General features: G+C 38.7%; 1 long non-coding RNA gene across 1 annotated transcript in view; it reads right to left on the bottom strand.

Moving 5' to 3' along the window:
- Positions 1-7,574: 7,574 nt before the first annotated feature.
- LOC119620713 (uncharacterized) overlaps positions 7,575-19,592 on the bottom strand; it is a 37,849-nt gene continuing 25,831 nt past the window's right edge. Inside the window, exon 4 of the long non-coding RNA XR_005237265.1 lies at positions 7,575-7,742. This is a non-coding gene — a long non-coding RNA (uncharacterized lncRNA). The remainder of the gene's footprint in view (positions 7,743-19,592) is intronic.

Below are 19,592 nucleotides of genomic sequence, written 5' to 3'. Positions count from 1 at the left end.
AAGAGGACCCAAACAAATGGAAGAATGTATCATGTTCATGGATAAGAAGAATCAATATTGTGAAAATGGCCATACTGCCCAAGGTAATTTATAGATTCAATAGCATCCCCATTAAGCTACCGATGACTTTCTTCACAGAATTGGAAAAAACTGCTTTAAAGTTCCTATGGAACCAAAAATGAGCCTGCATTGCCAAGACAATCCTAAGCCAAAAGAACAAAGCTGGAGGCATCATGCTACCTGACTTCAAACTATACTACAAGGCTATAGTAACCAAAACAGCATGGTACTGGTACTAAAACAGAGATGTAGACCAATGGAACAGAACAGAGCCCTCAGAAATAATACCACACATCTGATCTTTGACAAACCTGAGAAAAACAAGAAATGGGGAAAGGATTCCCTATTTAATAAATGGTGCTGGGAAAATTGGCTAGCCATAAGTAGAAAGCTGAAACTGGATCCTTTCCTTACGAAAGGAAATTCAAGATTATGATTAAGGAAATTACTAAAATTAATTCAAGATGGATTAGAATCTTAAATGTTAGACCTAAAACCATAAAAACCCTAGAAGAAAACCTAGGGAATACCATTCAGGACATAGGCATGGGCAAGGACTTCATGTCTAAAACACCAAAAGCAATGGCAACAAAAGCCAAAATTGACAAATGGGATCTAATTAAACTAAAGAGCTTCTGCACAACAAAAGAAACTACCATCAAAGTGAACAGGCAACCTACAGAATGTGAGAAAATTTTTGCAATCTACTCATCTGACAAAGGGTTAATATCCAGAACCTATAAAGAACTCAATCAAATTTACAAGAGAAAACAAACAACCCCATCAAAAAGTGGGCAAAGGATATGAACAGACACTTCTCAAAAGAAGACATTCAAACAGCCAACAGACATATGAAAAAATGCTCATCATCACTCACCATCAGAGAAATGCAAATCAAAACCACAATGAGATATCATGTCACACCAGTTAGAATGGCAATCATTAAAAAATCAGGAAACAACAGGTACTGGAGAGGATGTGGAGAAATAGGAACACTTTTACACTGTTGGTGGCACTGTAAACTAGTTCAACCATTGTGGAAAACAGTATGGCGATTCCTCAAGGATCTAGAACTAGAAATACCATTCGACGCAGCCATCCCATTACTGGGTATATACCCAAAGGATTATAAGTCATGTTGCTATAAAGACACATGCACACGTATGTTTATTATGGCACTATTCACAATAGCAAAGACTTGGAATCAACTCAAATGTCCATCAGTGACAGACTGGATTAAGAAAACGTGGCACATACACACCATGGAATACTATGCAGCCATAAAAAAGGATAAGTTTGTGTCCTTTGTAGGGACATGGATGCAGCTGGAAACCATCATTCTTAGCAAACTATCACAAGAACAGAAAACCAAATACCTCATGCTCTCACTCATAAGTGGGAATTGAACAATGAGATCACTTGGACACAGGAAGGGGAACATCACACACTGGGTCCTATTGTGGGGAGGGGGTAGGGAGGAGGGATAGCATTAGGAGATATACCTAATGTAAATGACGAGTTAATGGGTGCAGCACACCAACATGGCACATGTATACATATGTAACAAACCTGTACGTTGTGCACATGTACCCTAGAACTTAAAGTATAATAAAAAAAAAAATGAAAAAGAAAAATAGCTATTAAAAGTAGTTCAACCTAAATATATACCTAAATATGTTAAATTTAGTTTAAGGGCCAGATACATCAATAAAGTGATATGATGTTTGGTATGTGGTATTGATAGAAGAATACTTAATGATATGAAAAAATCAAAATATACAGTAATTAGATTTTTTTAAAAATCATATAACAAAACAGTGAATAGAACATGTCCTTTTAGTGACTTGGTGGATACCAGTTAATATCTACATATTGACATGATTAACATGCATTATCTCTGGCTGTGGTACTGTAGATTACTTTATATTCATCTTTGTGCCTTTCTTTGTTTTCCGAACAGCTGTGGCACTTTTGTATTATTTTTGTAATCATAAAAATAAACCAAATACTACATACACACACCTCAGTAAGAAGAATTGGGCCAGGTGTGGTGGCTCGTGCCTGTAATCCCAGCACTTTGGAAGTCTGAGGTGGGCAAATCACCTAAGGTCAGGAGTTTGAGAGCAGCCTGACCAATATGATGAAGCTCTGTCTCTACTAAAAATACAAAAATTAGCTGAGTATGGTGGCATGCACCTGTAATCCCAGCTACTCGGGAGGTTGAGACAGGAGAATCTCTTGAACCCAGGTGGCAAAGGTTGCAATAAGCTGAGACTGCATCATTGCACTCCAGCCTGGGCAACAAGAGTGAAACTGCTTCTCAAAAAAAAAAATTTAAAAAGAGAGAGAATTGGCAGAGTATTCCTGCACCACTATAGCTCTGGAGAAAAAAAGACTTTGCTTCCTCTCACGACCTTCTACAACTCTTGTTATGGGTCCATTTTCATTTGCAATTGGGCAGATAATCATGGACGTAAAGCAATTTATTGTCCACCCTTAAATAAAGTTTAAACAGTTGACTGGGAGGTATGCCTTTAGCAAAGAGCACTCCTTGTGCTTCCCAGAAGGCTGAAATGCCTTTCACAGAGGAAACATTCAAAAAGGACAGGCATCTTCCCTGAGAGGGAAAATCATCGTTAGGGTTAGGGGAATGGCAAGGAGAAAGTACACAAAGGTTAAGCGGTTAAGGCCAACTTGGGAGCAGCACCTAAGGCAGGCAGTGATGGCTGAACAAGGAAGAAATTGGTCTCAATACAGACCTACTCAAGTTCATAGTTGAGAAATAGGAAACCAGAAAATAACCAGAAGAAAGCAGTAGCTTTCTAATACCTCTTCATGCTGGACATGAGTGGTGAATTAGAGAAAGTTTGTGATATTCCCCTGAGTACCTATGTTCAGAACCAACTGTTGAGAAATCTATTTGAACTCGATTTCATAACCTACTAGAGAGACTAAAAACATGTTGAAACACGAGAGAAAATGATTAAAGATATAAATAAATCCAGACTTGTTTTAATACATGTGGCATCTCAAAGTACAAATTTTGTTACTTTTTATTTTGGCTAGTGGGTTTTTTTTTTTTTTTTTTTTTTTTTTTTTTTAAACAAAATAGTCCTTCGCCAGATACCTCCAGATAAATGGCTTGATGTACCCAGGATTCCAGAATTCCTATTCAATGATAATGAAAGGATGTTTCCCTAGGGTTTTATAAAACAAAGGGTTGGGAAAAACACAAATGACGTTATTGGTAAAATATACGGATTTACTGACTAGTTCATGTGCACAGGCATTGTGAAATATGTGGGTGTTGTTTTGATGATTGAGTCCACCACTCAGTAACTAGTCATAGCATGAACTCCAGAGCCAGGCTCTGGGCTTGACTCCCAGCACTGCCACTTATTGTCTATATGGCCTCAATCAAGTTACCTAACCTCTCTGTGCCTCAGTTTCTCTATCTAGAAAATGGAGTTAGTAACAATAACCCCTTTGCAGGATTACTGTGAAGACTAAATGAGTTAAAATATGTAAAGCACTACAGCACCTGGACATGGCAAATAAAAGGGAGGTGTTGGCTCCCCATCTCTCAATATTCCTTTGTCTTCCACATCAGCAGTTATCAATCTTTCCCCCAATTCATCACGTTGAGAAATATATGTTTTCATCAGTAATGGGAGCTTACTATGGCAGTGATTTTTAAGAGGAAGGTATGGAAACTTCCCTGGATGGGGCGAGGGTTGGAGAGTGGAGAATTAGACTCTTGTGGATGTCTTCACCTTGTAAAAGCTCCCCAGATGACTTTGACATCCACTTCATTTTTTTTTTTTTTTTTTTTTTTTTGAGACGGAATCTCTCTCTGTCACCTAGGTTGAAGTGCAGTGGCATGATCTCGGCTCACTGTAACCTCTGTCTCCCGGGTTCAAGCAATTCTCCTGCCTCAGCCTCCCAAGTAGCTGGGACTACAGGCACAAGCCACCACACCCAGCTAATTTTTTGTATTTTTAGTAGAGACGGGGTTTCACTATTTTCGCCGGTCTAGTCTCGAACTCCTGACCTTGGCTGATCCATCTGCCTCAGCCTCCCAAAATGCTGGGATTACAGGCGTGAGTCACCACACCCCACCATCTACCCCATTTTCGTGAGACTCATGAAGTAGAATAGTCCATCCAGAGATACTGTTAGCATCAATTATTCTAATCTGTGCTAACATACAATTTCTTTGATGACCTGCTGGTCCCTGACAGAACGATTCTCAGATCCTGCCTGCCCCTTTCTACCCACTCTGTCAAATTATCAGCATTATCGGTTTGCTTCTCTTTGTACAGTAAGAGAATATGTGCATCCCATGCATCACCCAAACTACCCTGAGTTCTTAGACGGTCATGCTGCTTCCCTATGCCGGAAGCAGCTGTCTACACTGGGGACACAAGTTATGCAACTATCCTGTGATTTGAAGTGAGGAGCAATTTATGAGGGTGTTTTTCATGAAGTGTTTTAGTTTTGCTGTGGGGAAACCCAAAGAGGCCATCTCTCTGCAGAATTCTGTCTTCTAAATATCGTAGTCAGACTTTAAAAGCTGCCAGCAGGTGGAACGCAAACAAACTAAAAACTGCCTTTCCCTGGGGCCACAGCCAGGGCTCTGCCCTGACTCTGATGGGCCTGGACACCTTTGCTTTGTAGGCCCCTTCCTCTATTAAAAAAAAAGAAAAAAAAAAAGGTAATATTTTATGACTATGTTGGCATAAAAATGAATGTTTATATATTAAAACATTTTATTTAACTTAAAAGGTTAGGAGTTTTTATTTTAAAATAAATTAAACCCCCCAGCATTTTGGGAGGCTGAGGCGGGTGGATCATGAGGTCAAGAGATCGAGACCATCCTGGCCAACAGTGGTGAAACCCTGTCTCTACTAAAAATACAAAACTTAGCCGGGTGTGGTGGCACGCGCCTGTAATCCCAGCTACTTGGGAGGCTGAGGCAGGAGAATGGCTTGAACTTGGGAGGCAGAAGTTGCAGTGAGCTGAGATTGTGCCACTGCACTCCTCCATCTCAAAAAAAAAAAAAAAAAAATTAAAACCTTTTGATGGGTCCCTAAAAATACTCTGCACCATTGGTACTGTGCCTAATGGACAAGTTGTCCCTTGCCACCGTGGTTGCCTAGGGGCCATAACAGAAGAGTCTTGTCATTTTTTTCTAGCTCCCTACAAGTGGTCACATTAACTTCAAGGCAAAATCTAGAAGGACCAGCTCAACAAGTAGAGAACTGTGTATATGAGTGTCGTGTTAGCAGATCTTGCCACATTTTTCACATTTTTTTTTTTTTTTTTTTTTGAGATCGAGTCTGGTTCTGTCACCCAGGCGGAGTGCAGTGGCCCGATCTTGGCTCACTGCAACCTCCACCTCCCAGATTCACACCATTCTCCTGCCTCAGTCTCTCGAGTAGTTGGGACTATAGGCGCCTGCCACCACACCCGGCTACTTTTTTGTATTTTTAGTGGAGACGGGGTTTCACCGTGTTAACCAGAATGGTCTCAATCTCCTGGCCTCATGATCTGCCCACCTCGGCCTCCCAACATGCTGGGATTATAGGCATAAGCCACCATGCCTGGCCAGACCTTGCCACATTTTGTCCTGAAGTAATGACAGTTACCAGTGTCTACAATGCATAACTAAATGTCAGCGCCTTGGGTTGTCAGTTGAATTGCATGAAAATAAACTACCAAGGGTAAAACTGCTCAAGTAAAGTGACCAGGTCCAATCCACTGTCTGGATACCACCCAAGGAATGCCTGTGAAGTCTCAAGTTTTTTAATCTTATAAATTACTCTCATTCCCTGTCCTTTAATATACATAAGCATATACCATTATGTGCTGCCTGGTGGGGCAGTATTGATTTGTTGCAATGCTATTTATCTCAGAAATAAGTTTGCCTAGTCTTTAGGATTTCTGCTTGCCTCATGCTGACTCTAAGGGCAAATGGAATGTTCTAAGCACATGCTCTGAAGTCCAGTCTCACTAATTTCCTGCTATGTGAGTGGAAATCCTCACCTCCTTCGTCTGTTTAATGGGAATAACCAGAAAGCAGATCTCATATGGTTGTTGGAGGATAGAAAGCAATAATACAAGTACCTGCTATATAGTAAGCATAAGCAATTATTATTTTCTGGCAGGGCATCGTGGCTCACACCTGTAATCCCAGCACTCTGGGAGGCCGAGGTGAGCAGATGATCTGAAGTTGGGAGTTCGAGACCAGCCTGACCAACCTGGAGAAACATCCGTCTCTACTAAAAATACAAAATTAGTGGGGCCTGGTGGTGCATGCCTGTAATCCCAGCTACTCTGGAAGGCTGAGGCAGGAGAATTGCTTGAACCCAGGAGGCAGAGGTTGCAGTAAGTGGAGATCATGCCACTATACTCCAGCCTGGGCAACAAGAGCAAAACTAGGTCTCAAAAAATAAAAAGATATTATTTTCTTTTTGTTTTTGTTTGTTTGTTTGTTTTTGAGATGGAGTCTCATTCTGTCACCCAGACTGGAGTGCAGTGGTGTGATCTCGTCTCACTACAACTTCTGCCTCCTAGGTTGCAGTGATACTCTTGCTTCGGCCTCCCGAGTAGCCGGGATTATAGCGGTGCACCATCACACCCCACTGATTTTTGTATTTTTAATAGAGACGGGGGTTTCACCATGTTGGCCAGGCTGCTCTTGAACTCCTGACCACAGGTGTTCCACCTGCCTCGGCCTCCCGAAGTGCTGGCATTACAGGTGTGAGCCACCATGCCCAGCAATAATCATTTTCATGCCATAGCATCTACTGGCCTCCTCCTATAGTGACCAATGCAAAGAAGAGCAAACAAATCACTGCTTTGTTCACCTGTTAGCCTCAAAGCATAGCCAAATTCGTAGCACATATTAGGCAACCAAAAATATTTCTTGAATGAACAATCAAACAAATGAATAAATAGTTCCTAACATGTTTTAAAATAAGTTATTACCCTCGTGGCTAGCGGCAACATTTCCCTCTTTCCTATATCCTGTTTTTAATTAATAAGTTATTTTTCCAAACAGTAAATGTATTATGTTGTTGAAATTTTAGATAAGACACAGAAAAGTGCAAAAGAGAAAATATAAAACCACACATACCCTAAGGCCCAGAAGCAACCTCTGCTAATGTATTGGTATCCTTCCAGAGCTTTTTTCAATACATGTCTAGTACATCCTCCCATATTATAAATCTATGACTACTTGCCTATAGTCATGTGCTGTGTAATAATGTTTCCATCAATGACAGACTGCATCTAGGAAGGTGGTCCCATAAGATTATAATGGAGCTGAAAATTTTTCTATTGCCTAGTGGCGTCATAGCTGTCGTATGTTGTAGCACAACACATTACTTGCATGCCCTTAGTGATGGTGGTGTAAACAAATCTATTGCACTGTTAGTCATATAAAAGTATAGCACATACAATTATGTACAGCATACAATGCTTGATAGTAATAAGTCACTTTGTTACTGTATTTATTATGTTATACTTTTATTTTTATTTTAGAGTGTAGTCTTTCTACTTAAGTATTTTTTAAAAAGATAACTGTAAAACACCCTCTGGTATGTCCTTCAGGAGCTATTCCAGAAGGTGTTGTTATCATAGGAGATGACAGCTCCATGCACCTTACTGCCCCCATCTCCCTTCGAGGTAAGATGTAGAGATGGAAGACAGTGTTATTGCTGATTCTGACCCTGTGTAGATCTGGGCTAATCGTGTTTGTGTCTTCGTTTTTAACAAAAAGTTTAAAAACTGAAACTAAAAATTGTTAAAAATAGAGAAAAACTTATAGACTAAGAATATAAAGAAAGAAAATATGTTGGTACAGTTAGACAATGTGTTTCAGACTAAGTGTTATTACAAAGGGATCACAAAGTTTAAAAAAATTAAAATGTTTTTCAAGTAAAAATGTTACAGTACGCTAAGGTTAATTTATCATTGAAGAAAGAAAAAATGTGGCCGGGCACAGTGGCTCAGGCCTGTAATCCCAGCACTGTGCGAGGCTGAGGCAGGCAGATCACGGGGTCAGGAGATTGAGACCAGCCTGGCCAACATGATGAAACCCCGTCCCTACCAAAAACATAAAAAATTAGCCAGGCGTGGTAGCACGCACCTGTAATCCCAGTTACTCAGGAGGCTGAGGCAGGAGAATTGCTTGAGCCCAGGAGGTGAAGGTTGCAGTGAGCCGAGATCATGCCACTGAACTCCAGCCTGGGCAACAGAGCAAGACTCTGGCTCAAAAACAAACAAAAAAAAGTTTAGTAGATTTAGTGTAGCCTAAGCGTACAGTGTTTATAATGTCTACAGTAGTGTAGAGCAATGGTCCTAAGGCCTTCACATTCACTCAATCAATCATTCACTCTCCCACAGCCACTTCTAGTTCTGCAGGCTCCATTAATGGCCGGTACCCTATACAAGCATACCATTTTTATCTTTTATATCATATTTTTACTGTATACATACCATTGTGTTACAATTGCCTACAGTATTTAGTACAGTAACGTGCTATACAGGTTTGTAACCTAGGAGCAATAAGCTATACCGCATAGCCTGGATGTGGAAGGCTATAACATCTAGGTTTGCGAAAACACAATCCAGTATTTGCACAATGACAGCATCACCTGACGACACATTTCTCAGAACACATCCCCATCACTGTTGAGCGGCACATGATTGTATTTCAATATAGTCTCTGAAAGTGGCAGTGCTCTGGGCACACTTATGTATAAAGTCTCCAATACCTGCTATGAATGAATGAGTTTGTCAAAGTGTTTTTACCATTGGCTGAAAAGATCTGCACAACCTGAAACTCAAGAGTCATCGGGGCAAATGGAAAACATTTTTGAGAAGGAGGAAATGAAGCTAAACTTTACCCATTGTAAAATTGAGGCTGGGCACAGTGGCTCACGCCTGTAATCTCAGCACTTTGCAAGGCCAAAGCCGGTAGATCACCTGAGGTCAGCAGTTCCAGACCAGTCTGGCCAACATGGTGAAACCCCATGTCTATTAAAATACAAAAATCAGCCGGGCGTGGTGGTGAGCATCTGTAATCCCAGCTACTTGGGAGGCTGAATCTCTTGAACCTGGAAGGCGGAGGTTGCAATGAGCCGAGATCGCACTACTGCACTACAGCCTGGGTGACAAGAGCAAAACTCTGCCTCAAAAAATAATAAAAAATAAAATAAAATAAATTGAGCCACAGCTGGCCTTGATGATGAACATCAAGTCAGCACGGCTTAATGCAGAATCCTAATAACAATGGTCCTATCTTGCTAAAGAAGCAAAGCAAACGAAGACCCCGTAACATTGCCTGCATTTATATGTAAGAAGAAGGACAAAGAGGGTTTTTTTTTTTTCTCAAAAGTTGTTTTAAGATTCATAGTCATCCAGCTTTCACTTATGAAATTAATGTTAGCTTGTTTCCACAAAAAGTGTGAGGAAATGAGTCAGGAAAGAGTAAAAGGGTGGAGTGGGAGGGTCGGGGAGAGAGAGAAAGAGAGACAGAGAGAGAGAACTCATCTGAGGAATAGAGGCAGGGTGATTATGTCTGAGTGGTTTTACTATCCTACGCCTGGGTTTCCTGAGACTGGGAAAGTTCCAGGAATAGAAGCTGCCTTGAGAGCTTCCTATTGGCATTCTTTCCTATTAATTTGGCTTGTTGCAAGTTATTAGGCAACTTAAGTTGTTTAACTTTAACAGCGTTCTGTTTTTCTGTGGTTTCTGGATTATGTAATACCTAATCAAAGAATAAACAACCAAAGAAAATAACTTTTTCTTCATACTTTGGCAAGTGTACTCAAAAGGCAAAGATCTAGATCTGAGAAACAGTTTGGTAAAAGTGAAGGTGCAATTAGAAAACTAAATATCACAGAAATGAACTGGCTGGCCTCTCCAGGGAGGTTTTCAAGGTGATATATTTTCAGTGAAATGAATCATACGTGCTTTTATGGTCACTGGTCAGAGTGAAGGTTACTTGGTAGAAAAACAATGTTGTTTTGATTCTACTAGTCTGATGGTGAGAATGCCCTTGAATTCAAATTAAAGAAATGTTTATTGCTGGTGCCTACAGCACTGATATATGACTTTGTTTTGCAGTTAAACTCAGATCACCTTTCATGCTATTGGGAACTTATTTTTCAGCCCACAAGATGGAAGAACAGATGATTTAACTGATATTAAATAGAGGCTGTTATTACCTTTTGTATGGTCACTTTTTGACCTCAGTTGAACCTATGAGAAATGTAAACAAAACTGTGTATACATTTAAATGTGAAGTGAATTCTTCAGGCAGAAAGCACAAGGTTATAGCCATCATGTAGAAGAAAAAACAATAAAAAGGTAACCCCAAAGCAGGTACCACCCTCATACCTGGTTTGATTTATGTGATCTTGGAAACGATTGCCACACCTAAAATGCAGATAATAATAAATATTTATCCTATCTGCCTCATGGAGACTCACACGAAGTACTGATGGGTGCACTTTCACAATAATTTGCCTTCTTTTCACATTAACCTCGCTAAGCATTATGCTAAGTGCATTGTATTTTATATCTGTTCTTCTTAACTATTCTGCAAGCTGAGTGTCCTCTCTCTCCTCTCTCTCTCTTTCTCTTTTTTTCCCTCTCTTTCTCTCTCTCTGTCTCTCTCATAGAAGGAGAAATTAAAACTCAGAGACCATAAGTAATTTTTTCAAGGTGTAAATGAATGATTTGAGATCACAAGACTGAGAAAAATAGACTATTCTTTATGAGGCAATATAGGTCATGTGGCTTTGGATTGATACTCTTTTCATTTGATTATTTTATGTGACAAAATTCAGATGAAAAAGCAGAGAGACTAACTTTTTCACTTTAAATCATTTTTTCCTAGGAAATGTTAAAAGAAAAATCATTGCTAAAAATAACTTTTTTTTGCATTCATTTAAATGCTTTTCTAGTTTGTACAATACTTCTCAAATGTAATCTCTGCTGGAATGCTTTTTAATTTTTTACCTTTAGCTCCTAGAAAATATGAATTTGTTTTTTTGTTGTTGTTGTAAGACCCAACAAAGCAAATTAAAATGTTAAGAAGAAATATAAGGAAGTGAACCTCTACCACACCACCTTAGACGACTGGCCGAAGTCAGCATCACCAGCAAAGGGACGAATCAACATCATGTGCCTCCTAGCATGCTGCACTGAGCAGAACACAACAATACTTGAATGATATTCCTGACAAAGGTTGTATAACCTCAATTTATAACGGTCTGACAACCCCAGATTGAGGGGCATTCTAGTAAATGACTCATCTGTACTCTTAAAAAATGTCCATATCATGAAACACGGTAAGACTGAGGAACTCTTTGAGAATAATGGAGACTAAAAGGCCGTGACGGCTGAATGCAGCACCTGATCCAAGACTTTCATTTGTTATAAATGACATTATTGGAATAATTGGCTAGATCTGAATAAGGACTGTACATCAGATAGTAGAATTAGATCAATGTTAATGTCTTGATTTGATTATTGTTGCATGGTTATATAAAAGAATATACTAAAATATTTAAGTACTAAAGGGTATCATGCCTGCAACTTATTCTCAAAGAACTCAGAAAATGTATTGAGAAAGAAAAAAAAAAAAAGCAAGCAATGCAGTAAAATGTTAATGTTTGGGTAATTCCAGATAGGGAGCACTCAGGAATTCTTAATAGTAATCTTGCAACTTCTCTGTAAGACGGAAATTGTGTAAAGTTTTTTTTTTTTTTTTTTTTTTTTTTCCTTTTTGAGGTGGAGTTTTGCTCTTGCTGCCCAGACTGCAGTGCAAGTGCACAATCTCGGCTCACTGCAAGCTCCGCCTCCTGGGTTCAAGCGATTCTCCTGCCTCAGCCTCCTGAGTAGCTGGGATTACAGGCGTGTGCCACAACGCCCAGCTAATTTTTATATTTCTAGTAGAGATGGGGTTTCACCATGTTGGTCAGGCTGGTCTGAACGCCTGACCTCATGATCTGCCCACCTCGGCCTTCCAAAGTGCTGGGATTACAGGCATGAGCCACTGCGCCCAGTTGGTGTAAAAAAATTTTTTAAAAACCTTCTTAAGGTGCGTATATGCAAATTTATCTTTTTATTTTTAATATTTTTAAATTCTTAATTTTTAAATTTTTGTGGATACACAGTAGGTGTATATATTTATGGGGTACATGAGATGTTTTGATACAGGTATGCAATGTGTAATAAGCATATCAGGGAGAATGGGGTATCCATCCCCTCAAGCATTTATCCTTTGTATTATAATCAATCCAATTATACTCTTTTCATTATTTTTAAATGTACAGTTATTATTGACTATAGTTGTCCTGTTGTGCTATCAAAGAGTAGATCTTATTCATTGAATTTAACTATTTTTTTGGACTCGTTAACCATACTCATCTCCCCCACCCACCCCCAAGTCCCAACTGCCCTCAGAGCCTCTGGTAAGCAACCTTCTTCTCTGTATGTCTGTGAGTTCAACTGTTTTCATTTTTAGATCCCACAAGTAAGCAAGAACACGAAATGCTTCTCTTTTTGTGCCTGGCTTATATCACTTAACATAATAATCTCCAGTCCATTCATGCTGTTGCAAATGACAAGATCTCATTCTTTTATTATGGTGGAATAGTACAGTATTATGAATATGTACTACATTTTCTTTTTAACTTTTATTTTAAGTTCAGGGGTACATGTGCAGGATGTACAGGTTTGTTACATAGGTAAATGTGTGTCATAAGGATTTGTTGTACAGATTATTTCATCACTCAGGAATTAAGTCTAGTATCCATTAGTTATTTTTCCTGATCCTTTCCCTTCCCCCACCCTCCACCTTCTGATAGGCCCCAGTGTGTATTGTTCCCCTCTATTGGGTCCATGTGTTGTCCTTATTTAGCTTCCATTTATAAGTGAGAACATGCAGTATTTGGTTGTCTGTTCCTGTGTTAGTATGCTAAAGATAATGGTCTCCAGCTCCATCCATGTTCCTGCAAAGGACATGAGTTCATCCCTTTTTATGGCTGCATAGTATTCCATTGTATACATGTACCACATTTTCTTTATTCAGTCTATCATTGATGGGCATTTGGGTTGATTCCATGTCTTTGCTATTGTGGATGGTGCTGCAATGATCATATACTCATTCATGTATCTTTATAATAGAACAATTTATAATCTTTTTTGAGACAGAGTCTCATTCTGGTGCCCAGGTTGGAGTGCAATGGTGTGATCTCGGCTCACAGCAACCTCTGCCTCCCAGGTTCAAGTGATTCTCCTGCCTCAGCCTCCCAATATCTGAGATTACAGGCGTGTGCCACCATGACTGGCTAATTTTGTATTTTTAGTAGAGATGGGATTTCTCCATGTTGGTCAGGCTGGTCTTGAACTCCCAACCTCAGGTGATATGCCCACCCCGGTCTCCAAAACTGCTGGAATTACAGGAGTGAGCCACCACCATATTTCTTCGGGTATGTACCCAGTAATAGAATTGCTGGGTCAAGTGGTATTTCTAACATTATGTTTTTGAGGAATCACCACACTATCTTCCACAATAATTGAACTAATTTATACTCCCACTAACAGTGTATAAGCATTCCTTTTTTTCCACAACCTTGCCAGCATCCATTTTTTTTGACTTTTTAATAATAGCCGTTCTGACTGGTGTGTGATAGTATCTCATTATAGTTTTGAATTGCATTTTTCTTTTTTTTTTTTTTTTTTTTTTTTTTTTTTTTGAGACGGAGTCTGGCTCTGTCACCCAGGCTGGAGTGCAGTGGCCAGATCTCAGCTCACTGCAAGCTCTGCCTCCCGGGTTTACGCCATTCTCCTGCCTCAGCCTCCCGAGTAGCTGGGACTACAGGCGCCCGCCACCTCGCCCGGCTAGTTTTTTGTATTTTTTTAGTAGAGACGGGGTTTCACCGTGTTAGCCAGGATGGTCTCGATCTCCTGACCTCGTGATCCACCCGTCTCGGCCTCCCAAAGTGCTGGAATTACAGGCTTGAGCATTTTTCTAATGTTCATTGATGTTGAGTTTTTCTTCATAAGCTTTTTGGCCACATGTATGTCTTCTTTTGAGAAGTGTCTGTTTATGTCCTTTGCCCACTTGTTAATGAGGGTTTTTTTCCTTGTAAATTTAAGTTCCTAATAGATGCTGGATATTAGACCTTTGTCAGATGCATAGTTTGCAAAAATTTTCTCTCATTCTGTAGGTTGACTGTTTACTCTGTTGACAGTTTCTTTTGCTATGCAGAGCTCTTAAGTTTAATTAGATCCCATTTGACCATTTTTGCTTTTGTTGTTGCAATTGTTTTTGGCGTCTTCATCATGAAATCTTTTCCCATGCCTATGTCCTAGATGGTATTGCCTAGGTTGTCTTCTAGAGTTTTTATAATTTTGGGTTTTACATTTAAATCTTTAATCTATCTTGAGTTGATTTTTGTACATAGTATAAGGAAGGGGCCCAGTTTCAATTTTCTGCATATGACTATCCAGTTATCCCAGCACCATTTATGGAATAGGGAGTCCTTTCCTCATTGCTTGTTTTGTCAGTTTTGTCAAAGATCTGATGGTTGTAGGTGTGCAGCCTTATTTCTTTGTTCTCTACTCTGTTCCCTTGGTCTATGTGTCTGTTCTTGTACTAGCACCATACTGTTTTGGTTACTGTAGCCCTGTAGTATAGTTTTAAGTCAGGTAGCATGATGTGTCCAGCTTTATTCTTTTTGCTTAGGATTGCCTTGGCTATTCAGGCTCATTTTTTGTTTTATATGAATTTTAAAATAGTTATTTCTAGTTCTGTGAAGAATGTCAGTGGTAGTTTAATGGGAATAGCATTGAATCTATAAATTGCTTTGGGAAGTATGGCCATTTTAACAATATTGCTTCTTCCTATCCTTCCTTTTCCATCTGTCAGTTCCATCTCTAATTTCTTTGAGCAGTGATTTGTAGTTATCCCTGTATAGATCTTTCACTTCCCTTTACATTTTCTTTACCCATTCATCTGTTGATAGACACTTAGGCTGCTTCTAAATCTTAACTATTGTGAACTGTGCTGCAACAAACTTGAGAGTGCAGAGATCTCTTCAATATACTGATTTCCTTTCTTTTGAGTATATACCTAGCAGTGGAATTGCTCTATTTTTGTTATGGTATGTTATGAGAGCTCTATTTAGTTTTTTGAGGAACCTCCAAAGTGTTCTCCATAGTGGTTGTATTAATTTACATTCCCACCAACATTGTATGAGGTTTCCCTTTTCTCCACATCCTCACTAGCATTTGTTACTGCCTGTCTTTTGGCTACAAGACATTTTAACTGGGGTGAGATAATATCTCACTGTAGTTTTGATTTGCATTTCTCTGGTGATCAGTAATGCTGAGCACCTTTTCATATTCCTGTTTACTATTCCTGTATCTTCTAAGTAATGCCTATTCAAATCTTTTGGCCATTTTTTGATTATATTATTGGAGTTTTTTCCTATAGAGTTGTTTGAGTTCCTTATGTATTCTGGTTATTAATCCTTTGTCAGAGTGGTAGTTTGCAAATATTCTCTCCCATTCTGTAGGTTGTCTCTTTACTTTGTTCATTGTTTCCTTTGCCATGCAGAAGGCTTTTTTTCTTTTCTTTCTTTCTTTCTTTTTCTTTTTTTTTTTTTTTTTTTTTTTTTTTTTTTTTTTTTTTTTTTTTGAGATGGAGTCTCACTGTGTCACCCAGGCTGGAGTGCAATGGCATGATCTCAGCTCACTGCAAGCTCCGCCTCCCAGTTTCACACCATTCTCCTGCCTCAGCCTCCAGAATAGTGGGACTACAGGTGCCCACCACCATGCCCAGCTAATTTTGTGTGTGTGTGTGTGTGTGTGTGTTTTTTAGTAGAAACGGAGTTTCACCATATTAGCCAGGATGGTCTCGATCTCCCGACCTCGTGATCCACCTGCCTCAGCCTCCAAAAGTGCTGGGATTACAGGTGTGAGCCACCGTGCCTGGCCACTGTGCAGAATCTTTTTAACTTGATGTGATACCACTTGCTCATTTTTGCTTTGATTGCATATGCTTGTGGAGTATTGCTCAAGAAATCTTTGCCCAGACCAATGTCATGGAGATTTTCCCCAGTTTTTCTTGTAGTAGCTTCATAGTTGAGGTCTTAGATTTAAGTCTTTAATCCATTTTGGATTGATTTTTGTATGTGGTGAGAGATAGGGGTCTAGTTTCATTCTTCTGCATATGGTTATCCAGTTTTCCCAGCACCATTCATTGAAGAAACTATCTTTTCCCCAGTGTATGTTCTTGACACCTTTGTTAAAAATGAGTTCACAGTAGCTGTGTGGATTTTCTTCTGAGTTATTGATTCTGTTTCATTGATCTATGTGTCTGTTTTTATGCCAATACCATGCTGTTTTGGTTACTGTAGCTCTGTAGTATAATTTCAAGTAAGGTATTGTGATTCCGCCAGTTTTGTTATTTTTGCTTGGGAGAGTGACACGGTTTGAATCTGTATCCGCACCCAAGTCTCAAGTTGAATTGTGATCCCCATTGTTGGAGGTGAAGTATGGCAAGAGGTGAGTGGATCATGGGGGCAGATTTCACACTTGCTGTTCTCATGGTAGTGAATGAGTTCTCACAAAATATGGTTGTTTAAAAGTGTGTAGCAGTTCCCCCACTTTTTCCTGCTTCAGCCATATAAGACGTGTTTTACTCCTCTTCACCTTCCACCATGACTGAAAGTTTCCTGAGCTCTCCCAAGAAGCCTCTATGCTTCCTGTATAGCGTGCAGAACCATGAACCAATTTAACTTCTTTACTTTATAAATTACCCAGTCTTGGGTCTTTCTTTATAGCAGTGCAAGAATGAACTAATACAGATAGCTTTGGTTATTCTGGGTCTCTTATGCTTTAGTACAAATTTTAGAATAGTTTTTTTTCTATTTATGTGAAGAATGTCATTGGTATTTTGATAGGGATTGCATTAAATCTGCACATTGCTCTGGGTAGTATGGACATTTTAACAATGTTGATTCTTCCAATCCATGAACATGGAACATTTTTTCATTTTTTGGTATCTTCTTCTATTTCTTCATTAGTATTTTATGGTTTTTATTATAGAGATCTTTCACTTCTTTGGTTAAGTTAATTTCTAGATATTTAATTTTATTTGTGAGTATTGTCAATGAGATTACTTTTTAAATTTCTTTTCCAAATTGTTCACTGTTGGCATATATAAATGCTACTGATTTTCATATGTTGCTTTTGTATCTTGCAAATTTACTGAATTTATCAGTTCTAATAGTTTTTTTGTGTGTGTGTGTGTGTTATCTTTAGGCTTTTCAAAATATAAGATCATATGATCTGCAAACAGAATAATTTGAGTTCTTCCTTTCCAATTTGGATGCCCTTTATTTCTTTCTCCTGTCTGATTGCTCTAACTAGGACTTCCAGTACTGTGTTGAATAACAGTGGTGAAAGCAGGCAACCTTGTTGTGTTCCAGACCTTAGAGGAAAGGCGAAAGCCTTTTCCCTACTCAGAATGATACTAGCTGAGGGTCTATCATATATGGCTTTTATTATGTTGAGGTATGTTCCTTCTATACACAATTTTTTGAGGGTTTTTATAATGAAGGGATGTTGAATTTCATCAAATGTTTTTTCAGCATCAATTGAAATGATCATATGGTTTTCATCCTTCATTCTGTTGATATGATATATTACATTGATTGATTTGTGTATATTGAACCATCCTTGCATCCCTGGGATGAACTGCACTTGGTGATGATGAATAATCTTTCTAATGTATTGTTGAATTCGATTTGCTATTATTTTGTTGAGGATTTTTGCATCAGTGTTCATCAGAGATATTGGCTTGTAATTTCCTTTTCTTGATGTGTTTTATTTCTGGTTTGGGAATGAAGGTAATACTTGTCTCATAGAATGGGTTTAGAAGTGTTCCTTCCTCCTCTATTTTTCAGAATAGTTTCAGTAGGATTGGTATTAGGTCTTCTTAAAATGTTTGGTAGAATTCAGCAGTGAAACCATCAGGTCCTGGGCTTTTCTTTCCTGGGAGACTTTTTATTGTGGCTTCTGCAAAGTTATCTTTGAAAGCTTACCTGCCTTATGTGTCTTGAACTGTCCTAGACCCACACATGGAATTGACTATTTTTCTAAGAAGCCCTAGTTTGTTTTTGTGGAATGATAGCATTATAAACCTCATTATGAGTAAAAAGCCTACACAGTGTGTCCCATCTGCAATTCTATCATTAGTAAACTATTTAGTAGATAGTTCTAGAATATATATTTTTTCTCTTAGTGTCATGAGTTTATATGAATATTTCTAATTCAGTTATATGATTGTGTTTTTACTTATTTTCTATAATTGCACTTCCATTTCTCTTATACTGAAAAATCTTGATTTTTAACAAAAGAAACATTATTGCTTATTTGTTTTACATAACAATAAAAATAAAATAGTTCTGAAAAAATAAAACCATTAGTACAAACAATGAGATGATAGAATGAAGTTCAAGGTTTTCTTTTTTTTTTTCCTTTTTGTTCTTGGAATGCATTCTACTATAGATATATAGTCAACTTATTTTGGTCTAAAGTCACTTACAAGTCTTCATTTCTGTGTTCTATAGAAATGAGTATCTAATATATGATTGTTTCTATTTCTTTTTTTTTTTTTTTTTTTTTCTTGAGACGGAGTCTCACTCTGTCAACCAGGCTGGAGTGCAGTGGCGCGATCTCTGCTCACTGCAACCTCTGCCTCCTGGGTTCACACAATTCTCCTGCCTCAGCCTCCTGAGTAGCTAGGACTACAGGCGCACGCTGCCCCACCCAGCTAATTTTTTATATTTTTAGTAGAGATGGAGTTTCACTGTGTTAGCTAGGATGGTCTCGATCTCCTGACCTTGTGATCCACTGCTTCGGCCTCCCAAAGTGCTGGGATTACAGGTGTGACCCACCGCGCCCAGCCCTCTCTTTCTTTTTAATTTGAGGTTGGTAATATTCTTACAAATGACTGTTCTCAGGTTTTAGAAACTTCTAGTTTTTCTTCAGAGGAGGGCTAAAGTCCCATGGGAGATAGGAGGGGAAAAAAAGTCAGCTACTGAATCTCCACAATTCTTTGTGTTTCATTTAAGCACCAGTTGATCCCTCATCAGTAACTAAATGAATGGCATATGTAAGATTTACAGGCATGAGCTAGCAAAACAATTATGCCTTCTATTCAATAATCTTAAAATATATTAATATTATATTTAAGCTCCTGTGGAAAATATTTTTAAATCTATAAAACAAAGATTACCTCACATATAAAGACAAAGCCCGTTATCAGTTATACTTATTTAAATTTCAGTGTCAGTGTTTCTGCTAGATTCAGATGCTTTCATTCAAATATAAGCAGTTGGCCAGTATGGTGGCTCATGCCTATAATCCTAACACTTTAGGAGGCTAAGTTAGGAAAGAGGATCTCTTGAGCCCAGGAATTTCAGGCTGCAGTGAGTTATGAT

Source organism: Chlorocebus sabaeus, chromosome 15 (genome assembly GCF_047675955.1).
Source record: "Chlorocebus sabaeus isolate Y175 chromosome 15, mChlSab1.0.hap1, whole genome shotgun sequence".
NCBI classification, from domain to species: domain Eukaryota; kingdom Metazoa; phylum Chordata; class Mammalia; order Primates; family Cercopithecidae; genus Chlorocebus; species Chlorocebus sabaeus.
The sequence above is the reverse complement of the archived record's forward strand: the minus strand, read 5'-3'. Positions and strand labels throughout refer to the sequence as shown.